Source organism: Sciurus carolinensis, chromosome 2 (assembly GCF_902686445.1).
Source record: "Sciurus carolinensis chromosome 2, mSciCar1.2, whole genome shotgun sequence".
NCBI lineage: Eukaryota > Metazoa > Chordata > Mammalia > Rodentia > Sciuridae > Sciurus > Sciurus carolinensis.
Window position 1 is genome coordinate 9,044,532 of NC_062214.1, and position 22,774 is coordinate 9,067,305.

Consider the following 22,774-nt stretch of genomic DNA (forward strand, 5'->3'; position numbering starts at 1 on the left):
CTGCCCCTCCTTTGAAGTGGGCCAAAGGCATGACCCCAGCTCTCCCTGTCCACTCACGTGCAAGTGGAAAGCCGTCCGGCAGGGAGGTGCTTGTGCTGGAAGGGAGCCGCCATCAGCAGGCATGGGTACCTCGCTCTGACGGCCGGGCACCTCGCAGGTGAGCCAGGGAGACGGAGCCAGGCCACCCACCTACCTGCACGTGTTATCAGTGCCGTTTCCTAGGTGCAGATATGGAAGCTCAGAGAGGTGGAACAAGGTCCTGCAAGATCGCATGCCTGAGGACTGAGCTACTGGAACCGAGACCCCAGCCACCTGACTCCTGAGCCGTACTCTCAAGCCAGGAGCCCGACATGAGGGGGCTGTGCCGCTCTCGGAGGAACTGAACCTAGCAGGGCTGGGCGGCCGAGTGGTGAGGACCTGGGCTCTGAACTCGGAACTCCATCTTCTCAAATTCCAACACTGCCTCTGCTAGCTTGGAACGTCGGCAGGTCTGTGACCCCCTGTGCCTCAGTGTCCTTGTCTCTCTGTGGAATAACAGTCGCATCTGCATTACACGGTCCTTAAAATGAGTTTATACGAAGGCACAGAACGGCCCTTTCTGATCCACTGCCTCAGGACCCAGGAAACGCTGGCATTTTTACAGGTTTGCTGAGTGTGGATTCAGGAGGCATCTTCATATCTGGCTTTCATTCCAAACCAGTAGTTTAAGAAAATAATTAGCCTGACCTGGTTTACTTTTAGGAAACCCTTTTACATGGTTATATAGTTGTTAAATTATATATTGGTTCTCCCGCCTTCTGTGTCCCTTTCTCAGTCCCTCACTGTTTCCTGTCCTTGCTTCCCAAATAAATTACTTCTTTTCAAGTCCTTCAAGTTCTTTTTTTTAGAGTGGGGAGGCTCACAATCATAAATACAAAAGCATATTTTTATAATATGTATATACATAAGGACCACATCCTACGAGGGACAACAGAATTAGTCCCATCCCGTGTTTAAGTTCTGGTCTACTGTTCAGGTTCAACCCGTCCCATCATCCCAAATGTGGAACATCCATACGAACTTAAATGATCGACAAATATACCACTTATGGCAACTTCAAAATAATTATGATGCATTTACAGGTCTTTTTTGAGAAAAGTAATAGGTGAATGATTAGAACATTTGAAAATACATACATAATCCCATATAGATATGAAAAAATATATAAAGGGTATGTAATCTCTGGATTATGATTTCCAACCTACTCTAATGCACCGGTGTCCATTGTGTTGACACATTCACAGGACTTAGTTGGGTTAAGGTTGAACCCCTGCAGATGGGATTTATAAGACATGATTATCTGAGTCCCAAATGTCACACAAGCGTCAGCAAGACTCCACAGCATAGCTCTCCACTCCAGCTTCCATTAGACAATACATGGGACCAATAAAAATTTTTAAAAGTCAAATAACACCCAGGCTTTCTGCTACTCAGTGTCTGGGGATCCCTGGTCCCTCTAAATGGACACGACATTCATGATGAACAAAGCCTGTTTGGGAGGTGACATTCTGACCAAGGCTCTGGCTGCGTGACCACTCTGCCCCTACCTTTCTTTGTGCTTGGTAAAAATAGTCAATACTTAGTAGGAACTTAACACAAGCACTTTGCCTTAGAGACATCTTCAACTATTTGGACAACCCCAGAAGGTAGGTAGTTGATTGTCGTTAACCTTATTTTATGTTTGCAGAAACTAAGGTTAGGAATTGAGGCTGACTTCTTTCCAGAACAGTCCATCTGGTCATTTGTGTCATGTGCAGCCAATTTAATGGAAACCAGTATGTCAAAACCAGGCTTTGGGCAGGCAAATTGGAGATGTTTCCCAAGTCTCCCCACCTCCCCCTCTGGCTCACCCACAGAAGCTTCCTGCAGTCCTGATGGTTGCTTTCCCAAACACAACCCCCCAAAAAAAAGCTTTCAAAAAGTTTCAACTGGTCCCACAGAGATATCTTTGGATATTCAAGCAAAGAGAAGGAAAGAAAAGCAAAATATGCAAGAAAGTATTTTTATTGAGTTGGCTAAAACAGTCACACTACAAACTGCTTATCAGGTGCTTTCTTAAAACAAGATCTTCAAAGATTTAAGCTTAAAAATAAAGCCTACCTTCTTTCATTGGCAGGCTATTTCCATCTTCCTTTAACACCAAGTAACACCCTCACCTTCTAGCGTTTGGCTTTATATATATATATACATATATATCTCCTGCAATACGCCCGTCTGAGCTGAGTGTTCTCATACCTTCCTGGATAAGCTCCTACAAGCTGAGCATGCATTGCTCTGTATCTTAGGAGTGGAGGTATGCCCTGGAGGAACACGCCGGATGCTATGGTTAATTAACTAATTTACTCAATCAAGTTTAACAGTGGTTTCAACTTTAATGAGACCATTACATTTTAATATGGAAATAACAGCCTTGTATCCTGAACCATCCCTGCAGTCCACACCCGCCTTGCTCTTCCGCCCACTCTGCACCACACCGATGGTGATTTGTGAACCTGAATGCAGCGATACAACATCCAGAACTTGTAATACTCGTGGATGGGGCCCATGATGGACACCCCCCTCGTACACCAGTGTCCTGCCTTCTGGTGGCCCCTGCTGCGTACTCTAAACCCACACAGGGCCTGTTCATCAGGAGTGCTAGAGTCTTCATGTTGGCAGAGTCCTCTCTAGATAGAAGTGCAATGAGGCTTTTGATGCAGGCAAAACTAAGTCAGACTTTCCAAAAAGAGAAACAAAAGGAAGTTGTCACAGGTACAATGCAGTTGTCACAGATGCATGGGGGTGCCGTTGTCCTAGGGAGACCTACCCTCAGGCTACCATCCACAACTCTGGCTGCACTTAATTGGCCTCCACTAAAGGCCAGCGGATCATTAATAGAAAGGCCTTCCAAGCTCTTATTGAGAACTTTTATTATCCCGGATACAGTACTTTGGAGATTAACTATGAAAAGTTTTACAAGACGGTGAAGGTAATGAATCGTGACTTCTGTAAGGCTAAACCCAACATGCTGAAACCAAGTACAGCTGTCTTATATTTGCTCTGTGTGCATTTTGCTGCCCGTAATTTTGTCATCAATTTTCATCTTTTGTTTAAACATATTTGTCTTTTGGACAAGATAGGTCATATTTCATAGGTTTGATGAATTTTCTCCTTGGTCCGGTTGTACAGAATTTGCACTTAATTAATTGCCCAACCTTTAATTCGACAGACTGTTTTTAATGGCTATGTAGTTTCAAAAGCATATACACAGTGGAATTTCGAAAAAGTAATTGTTTTGTGTCACTTCCAAAGAAAGTTGCAATTATTAAAATGTGTAAATAATTTGTCAAATGCGCAATGGGCAATAATTAGGAAGATATCAAATAAACCTTTAATGGATATTTTTAATTTGGTGTTCAGCAGGAATATTTAAATAATGCAACAAAATGTGTCATTTTTCTCCTCAGGACTGTAGATGCCAAATTCCTATGTGAAAATGTACCTTTCAGTTGCATGGACTGGGTCATAATGGAGGTGAGGCTCAGAAAAGATTTCTTAGCTCCTAGCAGAGCCGGAAGCCAGGACCCTCCTCATTCAGGCAGACAGCACTGAATCTGAAATCTGCCTATCAAAAGCATCATTCAAGCCACAAGGCGCTTGTGTGCTGGGTACAAGGCAGGCAGGAAAAGAGGAGACAAAGGTCAGTTGTCCTCAATTCTTTATAAGCTGATAGGGCCAGCAGTTTGCAAGGAACTGCCGTGTTTCCCTAGCAACTTTGTGTGTCTGCAGATGCGCTGGAACATTCCTCCCCTTGTTATTTTCCGACCGTCTTTTTGTACTGTGGATTCTCTCGATGTGTTCTCCCAGTTACACGGGTCTTGGAATGAGGAGGATGAAGAGGCTGACCTTTCGTGGAAGGGAGGTGAGCTGCGCTTGGGTGGTGAAAACCAGAGTCAATCTGTAATCAAATTACAGAAAAAACTGGAGAAAAAGAACCAGGTTTGAGGAAACATATTAGACCCAAATAAAATAGGAAAGTAGTCAGGTTTTAGAAACCAGAACCCGGAGTACCATGACTTTCCTGAGACAGAACTTGGTCATCGCCCTCAAAGATTCCTTAAGGCAACTTCCACACAGACTGCACCCTGCCCAAGGTGTCCCAATTTGACTGTGATTGTTTGGAGAGCAGGTAAGATTGAATATGTTCATTTGATCCTCTTTCTTGTTTATTAACCACAGAGGAGGAACATTTGGAAATCGCTCTTCGCAAGCCCTGTTCTTTATTAGTTCATCCACAATGTTGATTGAGCACAGAGAACCACCAAGCCTGGGGCTGTGTGCACAGAGGGGTCAGAGGACTTTTTCTGTAAGGGGCAAGAGAGTAACTATCTTAGGCTTTTCAGACTCTGATGGTCTCTGTTGAAAGAGCCAATTCTAGCAGTAGACATTGTAGCGTAAAAGCAGCCACAAAGGACATACAAATGAATAGGCACCTGCAGTGCTTCAATAAATTGCTATATAGGGATGCTGAAATTCCATGTGTCACAAAATCTTGATTGTTTTCAACCATTTTAAAACAAAAGGAGTGTCTCTAGCATTCAGGCCATATAACAACAAGAAATGGGCTGAAGGAGGCCCCTGGGCCATGGCTTGCTAATCCTGGCGAGGAAGCAGGGTTGGCTTCTCCAGGGACTTAAACCATGCAGGGATACAGACTGTGAAAGATGAAGGATACAAGATAGAATAACATGGTAGCAAAAGAGGGGCCATTGGTGGTGGCTTTAGTGAAGCCATCAGGAAGGATCTGAGACCTGAATGACAAAGAGACCTGATCCGCATGCAGTCCGGCATCTCTGGGCATACAGCAATTCTGTAAATCAGATGCACTGGTGCCTAATTATTGATTCCTTGATTTTGCACTGCAAAGTGCCAGAAAACAGCCATCAATTCACCCAACCCTGTTATCAAAATTGTAGAAGATAAGCACATGCTCCTAAGAATAATCCTACCTATTAATATTTACAAATTCCTAGCACCGTGTGGAACATCTAATCCCCAGTCACCAGGAGATATGAGTTTTAAATATGCAGCACAATTTTTCAAAGCTGAGGGTTTTTTTTTTATTATTTTTTAATTGGAAATAGTGCCATGACCTGAGGTCATTTTTCTTCTCGTTTTAATCCTCATAGAATCTAAATAATGGTGAATTCTCAAATTACAACCTTGAATTGATTGGGCCTCTTTATATCCTACTGAACTTTGGTAACTGACTTTCTTTTTCACAGCCACTAATGTAATTTTTTTTTAAGAAAAACAAAATTATCTGTGTGGAAGTTCTGTTGGGAAAAACAGAATCATAAAGGGACTTGCTGCTTAGTTTGTCTTTTTAGGAGACAGGACCGACGTGAACAAGCTTCCTGCTCTCCTCAAAATTTGCAGACTTATTCCAAACCAATGCCAAGGGATCTCTGGCACTTTTTAATCTCAGGTTGCTTTATAGCGGACCTTCCTGCAGGTCTGAAACAAAGTTGAGGCTGGCGTTGCTATTGGAAGGTGAACTTAAACCCAAGATGTCTAGCTTGGATTAACCTCTGGTAGTGGTAGGGCCTAAAGTGTCGTCTGGTTGATTCACTGGTTGGTTTTGATTTAGCAGCTATGGATAGTCCTCTTAAAAGGGTTCACTGCATCTTGCATGGAACTCACTATTTATACTTTTCCAAAGTCACCCCACGTATGAGCGTGCACACACACACACACACACACACACACACACACACTGTGCAACCTCCAGATTTCTCAACAATCTATATCTATGATCCCTTTCAGAATCCACCCACAATGTTCCTTCTTCTCAAAGTATTTCCAGTACTTTTGGCGGAAACAACAGGGATTCTAGGAGACCCAGCTCTTAGACTTGGCACCCCACTGTCCGTGTTGACAAGGTGCTCCATGTCCCTGGCCCCTTCAGCTCCCACAGCTGCTCTTAGAATCAACTGGAGCAACATGTGAAGGTGATGGGACAGTTGTGACATCATCAAGCGTGCACGCTCCCCCGCTGTGATACCACCCACACCCGGTCTCTAGTCAGAGTGGGACCGTGTGAATTTGTACTTGTGGATGTGCTTGCTTCCTGTAACAAAGTTCTGAATCCATGTCATGTCTTCTACATGCTTCATGTAGTGTGGGGAGGCCCAGAGTGCATCCCTGAACTGGGAAACTCCTAATTGCCAAGGATCTTGCTCACTGGTGAGTGCTGAGGTCTCTACCCATCATGCTCATTGGCACCTGGAGAAGGGGGCATCCCCCAGACTCAGTCTTTGAAACAGGCTCTCCCAAATGCAGTCCTCAGAAGTCAAGTCTTCTTGCTTGATAAAATGTAAGTCTTGTGACCAAATAGTGGGGAAATGTGCCTTCTCATACTCCTTATGGAAAGTCCTGCAAACAGCATGTCAGAGAGTCACAGGATTCCTGCTGAATGATCAGCACTTTTGTCCACTTGCGTCTCACAAACCCATGTGCAGAGAGATGACTTTTAATGCCTGTCTACATTCCTGCCCAACAAATGTCCATTTGAAGTCACTTTGGGAAATGTTCCAGTAGATTGTTTTGCAAATTATAGGTCTAAAGTGGGTATCGCAAGCCGTGGCCCATAAGCCAAATCTGATCCACCACCTATTTTTGTGTGCATTGCAAGCTAAGAATGGTTTTGTCTTTTTAATGATGAAAGGGGGTTATATTTTGTGACACACAAAAAACATAAATAAATAAAATGCTAATCTCTGTGTCCATAAGTAAAGTTTTTTAGGAAACATCCAGGCCATTGGTTCGAATTTTATCTGCAGCTGCCTTCCAAGACAAAGACAAACCCAGTGACTGAACCAAGGATCATCTGACCCTCAAAGCAGGACACAGTTACAAGAAACGATCACCAGCCTGATCTAACATAGCACTTTCAAAAAATGAAATAGGAAAGAATAGACAATGCGTCTCATCTGTGGGAAGGATGTTCTCTGTTTCACGGAACATGTGGTTTAATGCAATGCATGTGTACTATATGTGTGCATATCCTGAGTACCATATAAATGCATTTTTTTTTACTATAAATCACATCTAAAATGTTTTTGTTTCAATGATTCTAGAGGCAGACAGAACCTGCCTATGACTTATGGCAGCCACCCAAGGAAGTCTTCAAAAGACAGTTGGATGGTGAGCAGTGAGGAACAGAATAAGAACCAGTGGATCTGCACTTTCATCCGCTACGTTCACATATGGCATCTCATTGGAGGTTCTTTTCCAATGAGAAAGAAATAGAATTCTTCAAAAAAGCAGTATCAGTGCCCTTATATTGAGAGGATTCATCAAAAACCAGTTAGAATCATCACAAACTACTTAGAATCCATGGGAAATGTTACTGTATGTTTCGCCTTGAAGAGGGCTCCATTCCTAAAATAACTCTCCATCTACACATCCAACATCAGGAAATCTGGGAAGATTTGGAGTGGGAAGATGCAGGTGGCCTGAGTGGAACTGTCCTGGGAATAGTTGTAATAATGAAATAATAAAAATCGTTGTTATTGTACTTGCTAAATAATAAAAATGATTGTTATAATCACTAAAATTCTATTTATCCAACACCTATCAACAGGGATTGTCCATTCAGGCTTCAAAAGAACCCTATTATGTGGGAATAATTATCATCTGCATTTTCCAGTTAAAAATATTGAGGCACAAAGAGGCTAAATAACTTGAGGATGTCCCACAGCAAATCCCAAAATGAGCTGGATTTAAACCCAGGCAGTAGGAACTTCACACCTGCCCTTTGGACGGTTCCAGTATATTTTCTGAGCATTCCTATGTCTCATCAATTCATGTCTACTGAAAAAAAAATGAACCCATTGAGTCATAAAGCTACAGAAAAGAGGTTTTATTATGGAAATCGTCCTGCAGAGACAATGCTACAACCGCCCAAGTAGTAAACAACACACATCCAACGTGGGATGTGGGTAGAAATGTCACTGTACCTGACCCGAATCATCTCCCAATTTTCATGATAGAGACATAACTCAAATGACCCACTTTGCCTGGTCCCCGACCCGGAGGATGTTTTTTCAATAAACATTTTGTGCTGCCCAGTCTCATCCTGCCACACGCTGCCAGGTGAAAACTACAGTCTTCCTAACGTGATTCATCAGAAAAATCAAGAGGGAAAATGGTCGTGATCTGATATACTGAGCACTCTTAAATCACACGGCAGCTCCTTCCCGGACGGTGCCGGGCAGACAGAAAGGCGATGACTAAGTGCGTCTCAGTCTGTCACGTCCGTGAACTGGGGAGTGGGGCAGGTCACTGAATCATGTTCTGGAAGCTCCACACATCCATCGAGACACGGGGTAGCCAAGCCAGCCTGCCTGAGATGAAAGTCTGCGTAATTCAGGGGAGGCTGTAATTCTTGATAAAACATACACTAACTAGTTGTGTTGACTCCTACATGACATTTCCAAGGTGGTTGAGAAACCAGACCGTTTGTTACACAGAGTCTGGATCAATAGCACGTGTGGGGGAGGATGAGCAACTCGAGGAGGAAATTCTTTAATTTAATTGAACGGAGGCTGAATGATCCCAGGCTTTACACGTTTCCAATTTTATGGTTAAAATTCGAGAATGAGAAAAAAATCTCCACAATATGGCATGCCACCAGGAACCCATTTCTCTTCTTAGCTACCATTTAGAGAAGAAAAGGAAATGTTTTTGTCTCATTAGACAAACATATATAAAATAAGGAAAGGGTCAATTGCTTTCATTCCCCCCCCCCTTTTTAGTGGCTATTCTCAGCATCATTCTGACAGGAATCTGAAAAATTAACACATCACTAGGACTTACCAGGTGAGATTTAACTTTTGATAAACAACAAAGTGGGTTACTGCTGTGCTAGCTATTTTTAATCCACCTTGTGAGTGTGCTTTTTTTATTGCTTTATACAGCACATCTGATTTCCTCTAAAGCACCAACTAAAAAATCTATCCAGCTGTCATTTGCTGCCCGGTAACATCTATCATCACAGAGCCTGGCAGGTCTAGTCTATGAGGCAGAGGGGAGAGGAGACAGGAGGCAGAGTCAAGGACTGTCACATGGGATGGGGAAAAAACTTGTCACAATTATTTATGACTCTTGCTGGGGCACATAATAGGACACATAAGCCTCTGTTTCAGTTTCAAGCACTGCACAACGCCACTCCCCTGTCGGAGCTGGGCGCAGGCCGCTCTGCTTTACACATACAATTTCCTGAACAATGCCGAGCACTTCTGAAGTGACAGTGACAAATACAGGAGTTGGTGGCTGGAGCTCTGTGGGCTGTTACCAGCGAGCGGTGTTGGGAATCAGGAGAGCCACCTTGTGCAGCCTGACGCCTCTACTCCCCGATTCTTCTTCCTAGGCAGAGACTTCCTTCCTCCTGATGCCTTTAACGGCCAGGGTGCATGTTCAGCAAATATGGTCCTTAGTCTGACTTGAAGTCATATTTATCCCACCCAAGGAGGAACGGGCTTCTGTATTTATTCCTGCCTTGCTGCCCCTCACACACACAGCAAGAAAGCAGTGGCGAGATTCCACCTGCAAGTGTCCTCTGTTCTCACGCCCACTCAACACCCGTGTTTCAGAGCAGTTGCTTCCACTATTGTTCTGCTTCTGGACGTATTCGCAAAAGCAAGCGCTGGGTTAGATGGTCATTTTGTCCAGTTCTGCAATCTTAGTCCTCCTACATACTTGGTCCTTTGGTTTTAGTAGCCTCATAAGGGTCTAAACTTTGGCCCTTTGGAAGAACTTAAAGGAAACTCCATCAATATTCTCTCTACACAACAGACCATGGCAAACAGAAGAGCTGAGCTTACAACGTTTAAGAAAATTACACATAAAGTGAAGGTCTGGTCCAATAAATGACTCTCACACAACACTTTGTGGCCCTGGCATGGTCCTACATTAACCTAGGTGCCCACACAGAGACCCTGGGCACCGTGGTGTCACCTGCTCAGACTTGGCTGATAAGAAAAGGCAAAGACCCCAATAAAAGATAATAGGAGCAGAATAGCCCATACATACCCTGGAATCCAAATCAGAAATTAATAAAAGGGAGAATAAATCTGTGAGCAAAAGCACCCAGTAAATCAGAAGTACTCCAGTGCTCCATTTAGAATATGCTAAACCAAAAATCAGAGGTGTCACTTCAGAAATCTCCTAGGAGTCCATGACAATAAGGAGAAAACCCTCCAGTTTCACTGGGTGAGTCCAACCTTCCATTCATAATGCACAAAACCCAAAATTCGATGATGCAATTGCTGCCAAAGAATGCCATGGTGTTGGTGAGATCCTGCATGTCATCGTCTTCAACCTAAGAACCTGTAGGATTTTAAGAAATGAAGTAACTAATAGGGATTTTCCAGGGTCTATGATATGCCCCAGGAGCCACTTCTCTTGAGTGACATCTCTCGTCTATGCTGTCCTCACTCCCTCTATCGCCCGGGGAATTGCAAAGCTGAATTCCACAGTCAGCCTGTGCCTGCCTTGCTCTTGACTACAAAGTGATTTTTTCACATGTTGAGTTTCAGCATCTTTAAGTTGAATAAGGATTCTCCAGGTCACTGAAGGCTTCTCTATCCCTGCCTTATACTCAGTCCTTCACACATTAACGTCATCCATTTAGCCTCTGAAGTCTTTTTGGTTTGGAAAACCTCTTGCCCTTCCCTCTGTTATTCTCCCAGGGCTCGTTCCTATATAGTATGAGGTGACACATTTTCCTCCATGCAGGCACACATGCGCATGCCCACACATGCTCTTCATGTTTCCAAAAACAACCCTCCCCTCCCAGATGGGAGGACAGTAGCATGAGCAGCTTCCTCCCTGCTGTGTCCCTGGTATCTCTGAACAGGAAGAGGCCTCCTCTGGCTAGGGAGCTCAAGGTAGACCTGACACCTAGGAGGCATGCCCTCATCCTACCAGATGGCTCAACTGCCCAACTCAAAGCATGATTTAAGAAAGACCACTGTGAAGAAATTGAAAAAGACACAAGAAGATGGGATGATTTCCCATGTTCATGGATAGGCAGATTAATATGGTTAAAATGGCCACACTCTCAAAGGCAACATCCAGATTTAATGCAATCCCCTTTGAAAAAAGAGAAAGAAAGAATAAAAGAATAGAAAGAAAGACTGATGACATTTTTCTCAGATCTAGAAAAAAGTCATAAAATTCATTTGGAAGAATAAAAGACCCAGTAAAACCAAAGCAATTATAAGGGGGGGGTGGGGGGTGGGAAGCAATGCTGGAAGCATCACAATTCCTGACTTCAAATTATGCTCCACAGCTATGATAACAAAAACTACATGGTACTGGTATAAAAACAGACACATAGACCAGTGGTACAGAATAGAAGACATAGAGACAAAGCCGCACTTCTACAGCCATCTGATTTTTGACAAAAACATGCTGAAGAAAAGACAGTCATTTTTAATAAATGGTTCTTGGAAAATTGGTAATCCAAATTCAACTCAAAATGGATCAAAGAATTGGGTGTGGTGGTGCATGCCTGTAATCCCCGTGGCTCAGGAGGTTGAGGCAGGAGGCTCGCAGGTTCAAAGAAGCCTCAGCAATGTGGGAAGACTCTGTCTCTAAATAAAATATTTTTTAAAAAAGGGCTGGGATGTGCTTAGTGGTTGAGTGCCTCTGAGTTCAATCCCTAATACCAAAAAATACACATATATGGATCAAAGACCTAGGAATTAGACCAGAAACTAAGAAACTCCTAGATGAAAATGTAGGGTCAATACTCCAACATAGAGACACGGGCAATGGCTCTCTCAGTAGAATCCCTAAAGCTCAGGAAATAATGCCTGAGTTAATAAATGGGATAACGCCAAATTAAAAGGCTTCTGCACAACAAACAAATCAATTAGAATGTGAACAGAGAACCTACAGAATGGGAGAAAATCTTCGCTAGCTACTCTTCTCACAGAAGATTAATATCGAGAATATATAAAGAATTCAAAAAACTTAACATCAAAAACACCCCAATTAATAAATGTGAAATGAACTAAATAGACACGTCTCAAAAGATGAAATACAAATGGCCGACAAACATGAAAAAAAGTTCAAGGTCATAGCAATTATGGAAATGCAAATCAAAGCTACACTTAGATTTCATCTCGCACCAGTCAGAATGCCAGTCATCAAGAATACAAACAACACTCAATGCTGGAGAGAATGTTGAGAAAAAGAAACACTTCTACACCGTGGGTGGGATTGTAAATCAGTACAACCACTGTGGAAATAAACAAGGAGTTTATTCAAGACCAGGCATGAAACTACCGTATGACCTGCTATACCACTCCTCAGTATTTATCCTAAAAAATTAAGGTCATCAAATTGGATATAACTTTCCTATGTTCATATACGAATACGCCACCAGTGAAACTCCACATCATGTACAACCACAAGAATGGGATCCTAAATCGAATAATTTAAACCCGTGTATGCATAATACGTTAAAATACACTCTACTGTCGTGTATACCTAAAAAGAACAAAGAAAAAAGAATTAAAGTCATCATGATATAGCAACATATGCATTCCCATGTTTATAACAGCACAATCATCAATAGCCAAAGTATGGAACCTGCCTAGGTGTGCATCAATGGATGAACAGAAAGAAGAAAATGTGGCATACACACACAATGGAGGCTTATTCATCCATAAAGAAGAATGAAATTATGTCACTTGCAGGAAAATGAAACTTTGAGAAAATGTTAAACAAAGTAAGCAAAACTCAGAAAGTCATATGTTTTCTTACATATGTAGAAGCTAGAGAGGAATAAGGAAAAGAGAGGGAGAGGAAATCTCATGAAAATCAGAGGAGCATCAGTAGAGCAGAGGAAAAGGACCAGGGAGGAAGGAGAACAGGGAAGGGAGAAATAGTGGAGAATGAGAACAGCTGAGTTACCTCGTTGTATTGCATTATTTTTTGCAAGAATGGATATGTAACAATGAATGCCACCATTACACACAACTATAATGCACCAATAAAAAGTCAGAAAAAAAGGCCACCATGATGCCAACTTTCCTCAAAACCATGTCACTTGCAGATTCATTTCTCAACATCCTCATCATCTTTACAGATTCATTTCTTCAACAGGTTTTTGTTGAGCACCTTGGGCCAGGGTCATGATAGAGAGGTGAGCAAGAACACATAATTTCTGCCTTCATGGCCTCGTCTCCATGACGGAGCCTGTTGATGGTAATGAACCACGTGTGACCAAGCAAATGTAGTGTAACAAACCATTGAACACAGGGACCTGGCCCCGTCTGGGGACTCAAGAAGACCCCTCTTGGGAAATAGCTGAGCTCGGTCCTTGGGGATGCGTAGGAGTTACTCAGGTTGGTGACTTGAGTGACACGGCTTCTCTGCTGTGTAAACTAACTAACTAAATGGTAGAAGAGCACCATGGGGTTAGTTGGTAATGTTGCAAAAAAGGAGGTGAGAGTGTACCCTAGATGTCAACCAATATCAAGGTCAAGAGATCAATAGCAGCGGAATCAGACAGAGGTGGGTTCTGATTCTGACGCTGCCACTCGCTCCCAAGAGGAGTGAGACCATTACTTAATCCTTCTCAGTGCTAGTTTCTTCAGTGTCAAAAGAAAGGTCGTCACAGCTGATGAATTCACCACGATTACTTAGGTAAACCCCTTCCGTGCTACTGCCCCTGACATATGCACAAAAGTGCTCTGTGAACGCGAAGCTCGTTTCCAATTGTTATATGACTGGCATTCAGAAAAACGAAAGGTTAAGGATAAAAAAATAATTAAGAATCATCTCTGGAAGCCTTCCAGACTCCAACATTAGGAGGACAATAATGCCTTGTGTTTGAACAGCACCTTGCGGTTCGGCAACACTTCCATATCCATGATCTCATCCAGTCCACAATAACCTGGTTAAGACAGAAGAGTGGGTGCCTCTGTCTCCGTGTCACCAATGAGAAGCCGTGAACCAAAAGTAAGTGACCTAACTGAGATTTCCAAATGCTGGAGACAGGTCTAGAATCTGGGTCCTGATGCTTTGCTGTTCCACCCACATTCCCAACTCTCCAAGGAATTGAGGATTCCAGGGTCTGAAAACCCTCTTTTGGTCACAGTTGTATTGCTTTTTCTATAGCCAGGGTCAGCAACTGTGGCCCAAGGGCCAGCCAGCCCTCTGCCTGCTACACATGGCGTGTCCCTGTCACACACCTGCATCCACACTGAGTGTCTTCTGTGGTGGCTTTTGCACGGCCACAGCAGAGTGGAGTAGGCATGACAGAGTCTTGCAGCAGCAATGCTGAAGATATTAAAGACCTGGCCTTAAAGAAGACGTTTGCCAATTCGGATCTGTAACGTTGGTAATCTAACTCCAGCTCATGCATTCCAAACCCGGGGTGCACTGGGGTGCTCAGCACGAGCAGTCAATGCAATGGCTCGTCAAGGTAGGCTGGTTCCAAAGGCAAAGTTTCCTGATAGTTCTATATATGATATTTGGAAGGGTCTGATAGCTATTTTTGAAGTCTATAAAGATTCGATATTGAATTAATTTTAATGAAATATACAAAGCCCAGGTTTTTCTCTAAAATCCACCAGAAAAATGCAGAAAGGTAGGAGTAAGAAGGGATTAGTGGGGCAGAGGTGAAATAAAAGTGGCAGGATATCATTTGTTGTTGAAGTTGGTGATGAGGTACAAGTGATCATGACTTTTTTTCCTTACTTTAGTATGTGTTTGATAATTTCCTTAGAAAGGATATCTTAAAACGAGGTGTATATTTTAAAAATGTACTTCATAAACTCTCTTTTAAATTTTGTCTGATTATAACAATGCATATTGTATGTTGCAGAAAAATATTTATGATCAATACACAGTCCACATAATCAACTGTGCAATTTGTTTTCCAAGAAAATAAAAGACCCAAATGAATGAATGATCTGAACATTCCCCCCCATCCACTGACCTGCTTTCTGCTCTTACATTTGTACATTTTTTAACATGACATTAAATATTTAAAGAGTCATTTAGGGAACTAAAGTTCAGTGTAGTTTAGTGTCTTATAACTACAAAATAATGTTGCTCAAGCTAATCTTTCTCATCAAAAGAGACAAAAAGTTCACAGACAAGTATGTTTAAGCCTTAATCCTCCCACCTCAGGAGAGCAGGTTAGAGCCATAGGCCCATGGGATCCTCAAGAGAATTAAAGGCAGAGCTGCAGGTTTCAGTTTACAAGTATTACTTGTACTTTTATACAAGCTGTACTTTTATACCATTTTAATTTTCTTGATTAATTTTATGATTATTGTCTTGCAATTAAAATTTTCCTCTGCAAAAATAAATGGTCTAAGAAATCCCAATGAGGTTGACTCAAGTCATGGTCTCCTTTATCACCTGCCCTCTTATTTCTCACCATTTCTTCAGTTTCATGATTACCCATCTCCATCATCTCTATCATCATCTCCTCCCTCCTGCACACAGAATTAACAACTTTCTAATCATGCTCAATTTCATTTTCCTTCACAAAAACCCCAGGAAGGACATAACTGAAGTTGCATCATATGCAAATCCAACCATGTGAGCTGGGTAAAATTTTAAAAAGAGAAAAAAATAAAATAGCTAATGATATATTTAATATGCTATAAAATGATATTCTGCACATCTTTATCTTACAGTCACATTACCATATGCATTGTCATGCATTTATAAAGACCTATATTGTTCATTCATATACACAAAATCTATTTTATGTTCTCTATTTTACGGTGACAGACGGTTCTCCAATGGCAATGTTAACTATGTCCAATTTGCACCTTATAGATTAATTTAAAATACAAACTGAATAAGCTGTGATTCCACTATTGTGTTACATTGATTGTACAGACAGGAAAGTGGGATTTAAAGAGCCGAATATTCTACATGAGTATTCTATGTGAATATTTAGACACATCAATGAACCCATGGTGAGGAGTCCTCCATCCTGCTGTTGGCCATGGCCCTGGACCATTCTACAAGAACAGTTCACGCTGGTGAAGTACAAAGAGAAAGAAAAGGACAGAGATGGAGAGGGAAGTAAAATAGGACTTGACTATTCATTATTTGTTTTCACCTGTTTGCTTCCCTCACGGTGGGCGGAGGCTGGGTGATGAGTCCACCCTCTCGGGTGGCCCTCTGAACCTCCAAGCACACCAAAACCGGTTAACATGGTAGTGGGTGGCTTTCCTGCACCTTCTCTCTTTTTTTCATATTTTTATTGGTGCATTATAGTCGTACACAATGGTGGGATTTGTTGTTACACGTTCCTACACGCTCACAATCTAATGGTATCATTCAGTCATTGGCGTTCCTCAGTGTTTCTCCCTTTCTTCCCCCTCTCCTCTCCCCAACCCATGGCTTTCCTTTCCTCTACTGATGTTCCTTTGATTTTCACGAGATCCCCTCAACTTTCTTTTTCCTCTCTACCTTCCACATAGAAGAGAAAGTATATGACCCTCGACTTTTCTGAGTCTTGCTTATTGTGCTTAACATAATGCTCTCAAGTTCCCTCCATTTTCCTGCAAATGGCTGACTAAAATTCCATTGGGTATATACACCACTTTTTCTTTATCCATTCATCCACTGATGGACACCTAGACTGGTTCCATAGTTTGGCTATTGTGAATTATGCTGCTATAAACATGGGTATGCATGTATCAAGAAAGCCCAGATGAGGTAATGAGAGTCTTTGTTTCAGCAGTTTTTTCACTGTTGTGATCAGAACTGACAAGAACTCGTAGAGGAGAAAACATTTAAGTGGGGCTCACAGTTTCAGAGGTCTTAGTCCATTGATGCCTGACTCCATTCCTTGGGGCTCACGGTGAGGCAGAACATCATGGCAGAATTGTGTGGTAGAGGAAAGCAGCTCAGGACATGATGATCAGGAAGCAGAGAGAGAGAGAGAGAGCTTTATTCAATAAGGACAAAATATAACTCAAAGACACACCCACAATGACCACCTCCTCCAGCCACACCTTATCTGTCTACACTTACCACCCAGTTTATCTTTCACCAGTGGATTAGCACCCTGATTAGGGTAAGGCTCTCATAACCCAATCACTTCACTTCTAAACACTTTTGCATTGACTAATGAGCTTTTGGGGGATACCTCCTATCTAAACCATAATAGACTTCTTTGAATTTGAATGTTCCTTTAAAAGAGAAAGCATACCATGGTGTCTCAAGTATAGGGCATCCACTGCAGGAGCATGAACTCAGAGAAAGCATTTGCCAAATCAGCATTTCTAGAACTGGGACAAACAGGAAGAGAGCTCTGTGAAAGAGAAAGAGTTGCAGATTGGGCCGCAGAAGAACAGACGTTCTCCGATCCAGCCCGGATAGCATCTTTCCAAATAGTCTCCTTGGGGCTTCAGCATAATTTAAAAACAGTTCAAGGTTGTTGCCTCTCAAAGTTTCAATGAAGCTCTCAAGTCCATGGTACTCTCTCCAAAATATGTCACCAAATATAGGGATACATGTGAGTTATTGACTCTTGTCTGTTCAATCACCAATTTCATTGTTATTTGGGGAAGTTCAAATAAAAAGCAAAGGAGCAATGAATGAGAGCACTAAAGTCCATCTGCAGGGAAAGGAAAAGTCCCAAGAATCCCCCCTCATCCTCCCTTGGGAATGAGGTTCAAGTCTAATGGACACAAAAAACCTTGAACTTTCATTTATTCACTGCACCTAGGCAGAGAAGAACTGTCTGGAACCCTGGCTATATACATAAATAGTTTCTCAAATACTTTTAACCTGCTTAAACTCATCTGTATGTGCTCAGAATAAGAGTCAGTGTGAGGGGGACAATCCCAAAAGCATGGAGTGTTCCACCAATATACTACCAGATAAGCACGCAGCCAGAAATGTGAAGTGAAGTCAGCAATTACTGTTTAATGAGGAGGGTTTGGAGACTAGGGCTCTATTTTTCTCTTGGTATAAACAGCCCTGCATTCCAGTGATCAAAGATGCACATCTGTGGTACAAATAATAAAGCAGCAATTAGTTTCAATGCCAGAGGTAAAAACTGGTTGTAATGTTTTTATTGAGGGCTGATGAAGGGTGTCTATGGGAGATTTGAGGAATTTTCAGATGTCACTAGAAGCAATTCCACTTTTCCTATAAGCAACTTCCACCTTACAGGTTAACTTTATCAACATATAGCTAAGGGGTGATTTCACTCTATAGTGAAAAATTACTTTCCTTATAAAACTTGGAGCCAAATGGATGACACAAACCATAGCAAAGCAAACAGATAAATCTATTTACGACTTTGCTGAGCACTATGAAGGAAAGAAAAGAGTGCTGTGTGTATATTTCCTAACTCTGTCCATGGAGAGGATCAAAAAGCAAAGGTGCCTCCGTAGCAGTGAGCATGCTTCGTGGCCAGATCTTGACTCCTCAATACCATTCTCCAATAAAAAGGAACTGGAAATCCTTGGAGAAATAGCTCTTTCTAGAGCACAGGAACTAGAGTAGAAGATGAGCCTGGAACATCTCCTGTACCAAAGACAGGACATGTCAAATGACATAGAAGCCATCTTTAAGGAATTCCCATAGGTCCAATCTGAAACAATGTGTGCACCACAGTAAATAATAATATTAACAGATTAAAACCTTTTGAACAAAATGGAACACCATGATAAATGGTAAAAGTAAATACACGTATTCAATTTTTTAAATTTTAGATTTCACATATCATAGAGATCATAAGATATTTTTCTTTCTGGGTTTTGCTTAGTTTGCTTAGCATAATGTTTGGTTGCTTCAAGTATGCTGTTGCAAATGCTAAGACCTCCTTTTTAAAAACTGAATGATATTACATTGCATAGATATACCACTTTTTCTTTATTCCGTCATCTGTCAACTCTCACTTGGGTTGGTAGCGTATCTTCGCAGCTCTGAAGAGTGCTTCAATGTACATGGCGTTGTCTTTACAAGTTGGTGATTTCCTTTCCTTTGGGAATATACCCAGCCGAGGGACTGCTCAGTCACAAGGTAGTTCTGTTTTTAATTTCTTCAGGAGCCTCCATACCATTTTCCATAATGGCTATACTGATACACATTTTCACCAACAATGTACCAGGATTCCCTTTTCACCACACCCTAGCCAATATTTTTTATTTCTTTTCTTTTGAATAAAAACCATCCTAACAGGTAAGAGGCAAATTCTCATTGTGATTTTGATTTAATTTCCCTGGTGATGAGTGATGTTGAGTACCTTTTTATATACCTATTGGCCATTTTAATGTCATCTCTGGAGAAATATCTGTTCATGTCCTTTACCCATTTTTTAATTTGGCTATTATTTTAATTTTTTTACTATTGAGTTTCATGAGTTTCTTATGTATTTCAGATGTTAACTCCATATCAGCTATATGACTCAGAATGTGTCTTTTCATAAAAATAGCATCAAATACACAGAGAGTAAGACAGGGTTTGTCAGTGGTGGGGTTGGATTGGGGGCTTGAAAAAATGAAGTTCAAAAGGTACAAAGCTGCAGGTATATTGGAGGAACAAGTCTAGAGATCTAATCTACAATCTAAGGACTCTGGTTATCTATTTTCTATTGTATACTGATCATATGTCAGAAGAAGTTGCTATGAAAGAAGAAAGAAAGAAAAAAGAAAGGAAGAAAAAGAGAGAGAGAAAGAAAGAAAGAAAAATATGAGATGATGATACAGCAATTCATTTCAACGCCAGAGTAAAAACTGGTTGCAACACTTTACTCTCAAATCCCTTCAGTACGTGTACGCATATCAAGATAAGAATATCAAAATACCATGTGGTGCACTTTAAAGACATGAAATTTTAAAATAAAATAAGTTGAAATTTTGATGAAGAATGGAATTGTGGTAGGCAGAACGCAGCTACCCACCCAAAAGATGTCCATCCTCCCCAACCTGCAAACATGCTGTGTTAAGACTGACGCTGTCCTCCCGGCCACGCCCCCTCCCGAGGGGCCTCCCCCAGAGCCGTTTCCTCTGACCTGAATGCATCTCCACCATCTCTTTGCAGGGATGGCTCTTCCTTATCCTTCAGGTTTTGTGTGAATATCACCCTTTAAAAGATACCGTCCACAGCAAATCACATTCGTCCTGAGTGAAGTCAAGAGTAGCGATTCGGTGGCCCTGTTAGTGCCTCCATTCACCCTCAACCTGCATGAAAGGTTGGCCTGAAACAGGACCCTTAGGCAACCTGTCTGGACAAGGTAACTGTAGTGAAGCCAGTGACCCTGGGAGCCACGCATGCTCATCAGAGGTGGAACAGTAGGGAAGGCGGCTCACCAAATAGACTTTGTTTTTGTGTTTTGTTTTTTTCTCCCAAAATGTTGCTCTGGGGTGAGGAGTGGAGGTTCAAGAGCCCTGAGTGAGTCTCTCCTCTCTGTTCCTGCAGCCCCCTCCGGCTCAAAGTCAAGGCACTCTCTGAGATAGTTTCCACCCGCTTCTGCCCAAGCACTTTCTACCAGAGCATTGGCTAGTTTCCTGCATGGCATTTACCATTGTCTGAAATTACTTTCTTTATATATCTGTTTCTTTATTTTTTTTTAATTTGCTACTCAATGAATATGTGTTGGAAGAAAGGAAAGAAGGTAGGAGAGAGAGATGGGGAGGGAGGGAGGTTGGAGATGAGGAGTTATAAAGTGTGTGTAGGTTCTGGTTGATGGCTGATTAAATTTCACAGACTATCAGGTAAAAGAGTACTTATAACACATATTGCCCTTCTTGCATCTAGAGATGTAAAATCTTCTCCTTTGCTCTCAAGTGTGAATACCTTGCATTATTTTAAGTACATTTTTAAAAAAATAGCTCTTCCACTGGGAAATCTTTAACAATGACTCTGATATCTTTCCAACTTTTTTTATCCATAGATTCCTGTCTTCACATAAAATCTTGTGCAGAAACCCAATAAATAAAACAGATTCCCTAGAGCTATTTTGGAGGGAGCCTGGGATGGAGGGCTGCTAGGCACAGCTAGCCTGATGCTGGACATCTGAGCACTGGGCAAGTCCTTGTCCTGGATCCCAGCAGCACCCTGAGCTGCCACTTGCATTCCCAAGGAACAGTTAGGAAACATCGGAATCCTGAAATTTAGAACTTCACTCTCAAAATACAAAAGAGTGTTCGTTAAAATTGCTGTGTCAGCAGTTCTACTTTGCGCTCCCATTTTATTCCAAATGGTTTTGATTTGATTATGGGTCCACTCGACTGGGTGACGAAGCTATTCTTTTTTATAATTAGCTAACAGAAGGGCTGAACACCAACAGTATTTATTTTAGCCATCAGTTTTGTGTAATCTTTCTAGGCAGCGCCCTGATACTACTGAAATACTGACTTTTTAAACTTTTATGCAAATTGCATGTATAATAATCCATGCTATGCTTTAGCATTAGTTGTTCTTCAATTTGAGGAAATGCTGATTTCAAACATAATTTAACAAATTATTCAGTCAAGCATAATAAGGACAAAATTCTTCCTCCTATAAAATTTTCAGAGACATTTAGACAAAGACAGGAAGAGTTGAGTGAACTTCACTGAAAAACCTCAAGCTCACATATTTTTTTTTCCTTCTCAAAATATACTTTTAGGAAGTATAAATGCCCAAGCACACAGACTGTCCATTAAAAAGAATCTATCTAATGCAATCTTTAACAAACTTTTCTGGAGCTACAATTATTTCCTCAAAGCCCACAGCATGAATTTTTTAAAATGAGTTTGATGCCATTAAAAAGTGATGGATTGACAGCCCTGGAGACTCAAGTCTTCCATTTAACCGCAAACCGGGTGTGGCATAGACAGAGGCAATGAGAATCCTCCCGACTTCCCTCCCCGTCAAACTCACAGAGGAGACACTTTCAGGCAAGAACGGGGCCCTGTGGTTGGGCTTATGTTTAATCCACGGCCATTTCAGAGGCCGGCTTGGCCAGGATGCAACTTCTCCACCAGGGGAGGGGAAGACCCCCTTTCTCCCTCAGGACACAGGATGACTCCCTAACACTGGTGCCCTCTTGCTGTTCAAGGCCAGCTGCTCAGAGAGCCATGCCAGTTCAGCAGCCTCTCACCCAATGCCTACAGAGCAGACAGGGACACGGTGTGTCCACATCAACTCCATCATTCCCTGAGAAAGAGAATGTTAGAACTGAACCTCGCAGTGAAACCAGGGCGCCGAGCCTCCTCAGAGATGCCTGTCTATAATCCAAGGACTTTCACTGACTGAGTCGCGTGAAGAGCTCGTCAAGCCGACCAACAGCTGGAGTGGAACCCTGGGCACAAGGGTCTGTCAGCCTCAGCATGGTAGACGTTTGGGACTAGAAAATTCTTTGCTGTGGGGCGTCCTGGGCACTGCAGGACATTCACCAGGATCCCCAGTCTCCACCCACTAGATGCCAATAGCACCTCCCCAGTTATCTCGACACTGTCTTGTGTCCCCTGGGTGCTGAAATCACCCCCAGTTGAGCCTCTGCTCTCTGCATCTTGGTTCCAAGAACCACTGAGAACCTTAGTTCTCCCTCTTAGGTCCCTGGATAGTCACCGTTTTGTAAATGCCTGATTTTCCTCTACATCTTACTCCTCTACCACCAGCCCTAAAAGAATAATTCTACCCACCGACATCACCAGACACAGAGCAGGCAGCGAAGAATCTAGAGAAAAGCAGGTCCACCTCCTGCTCT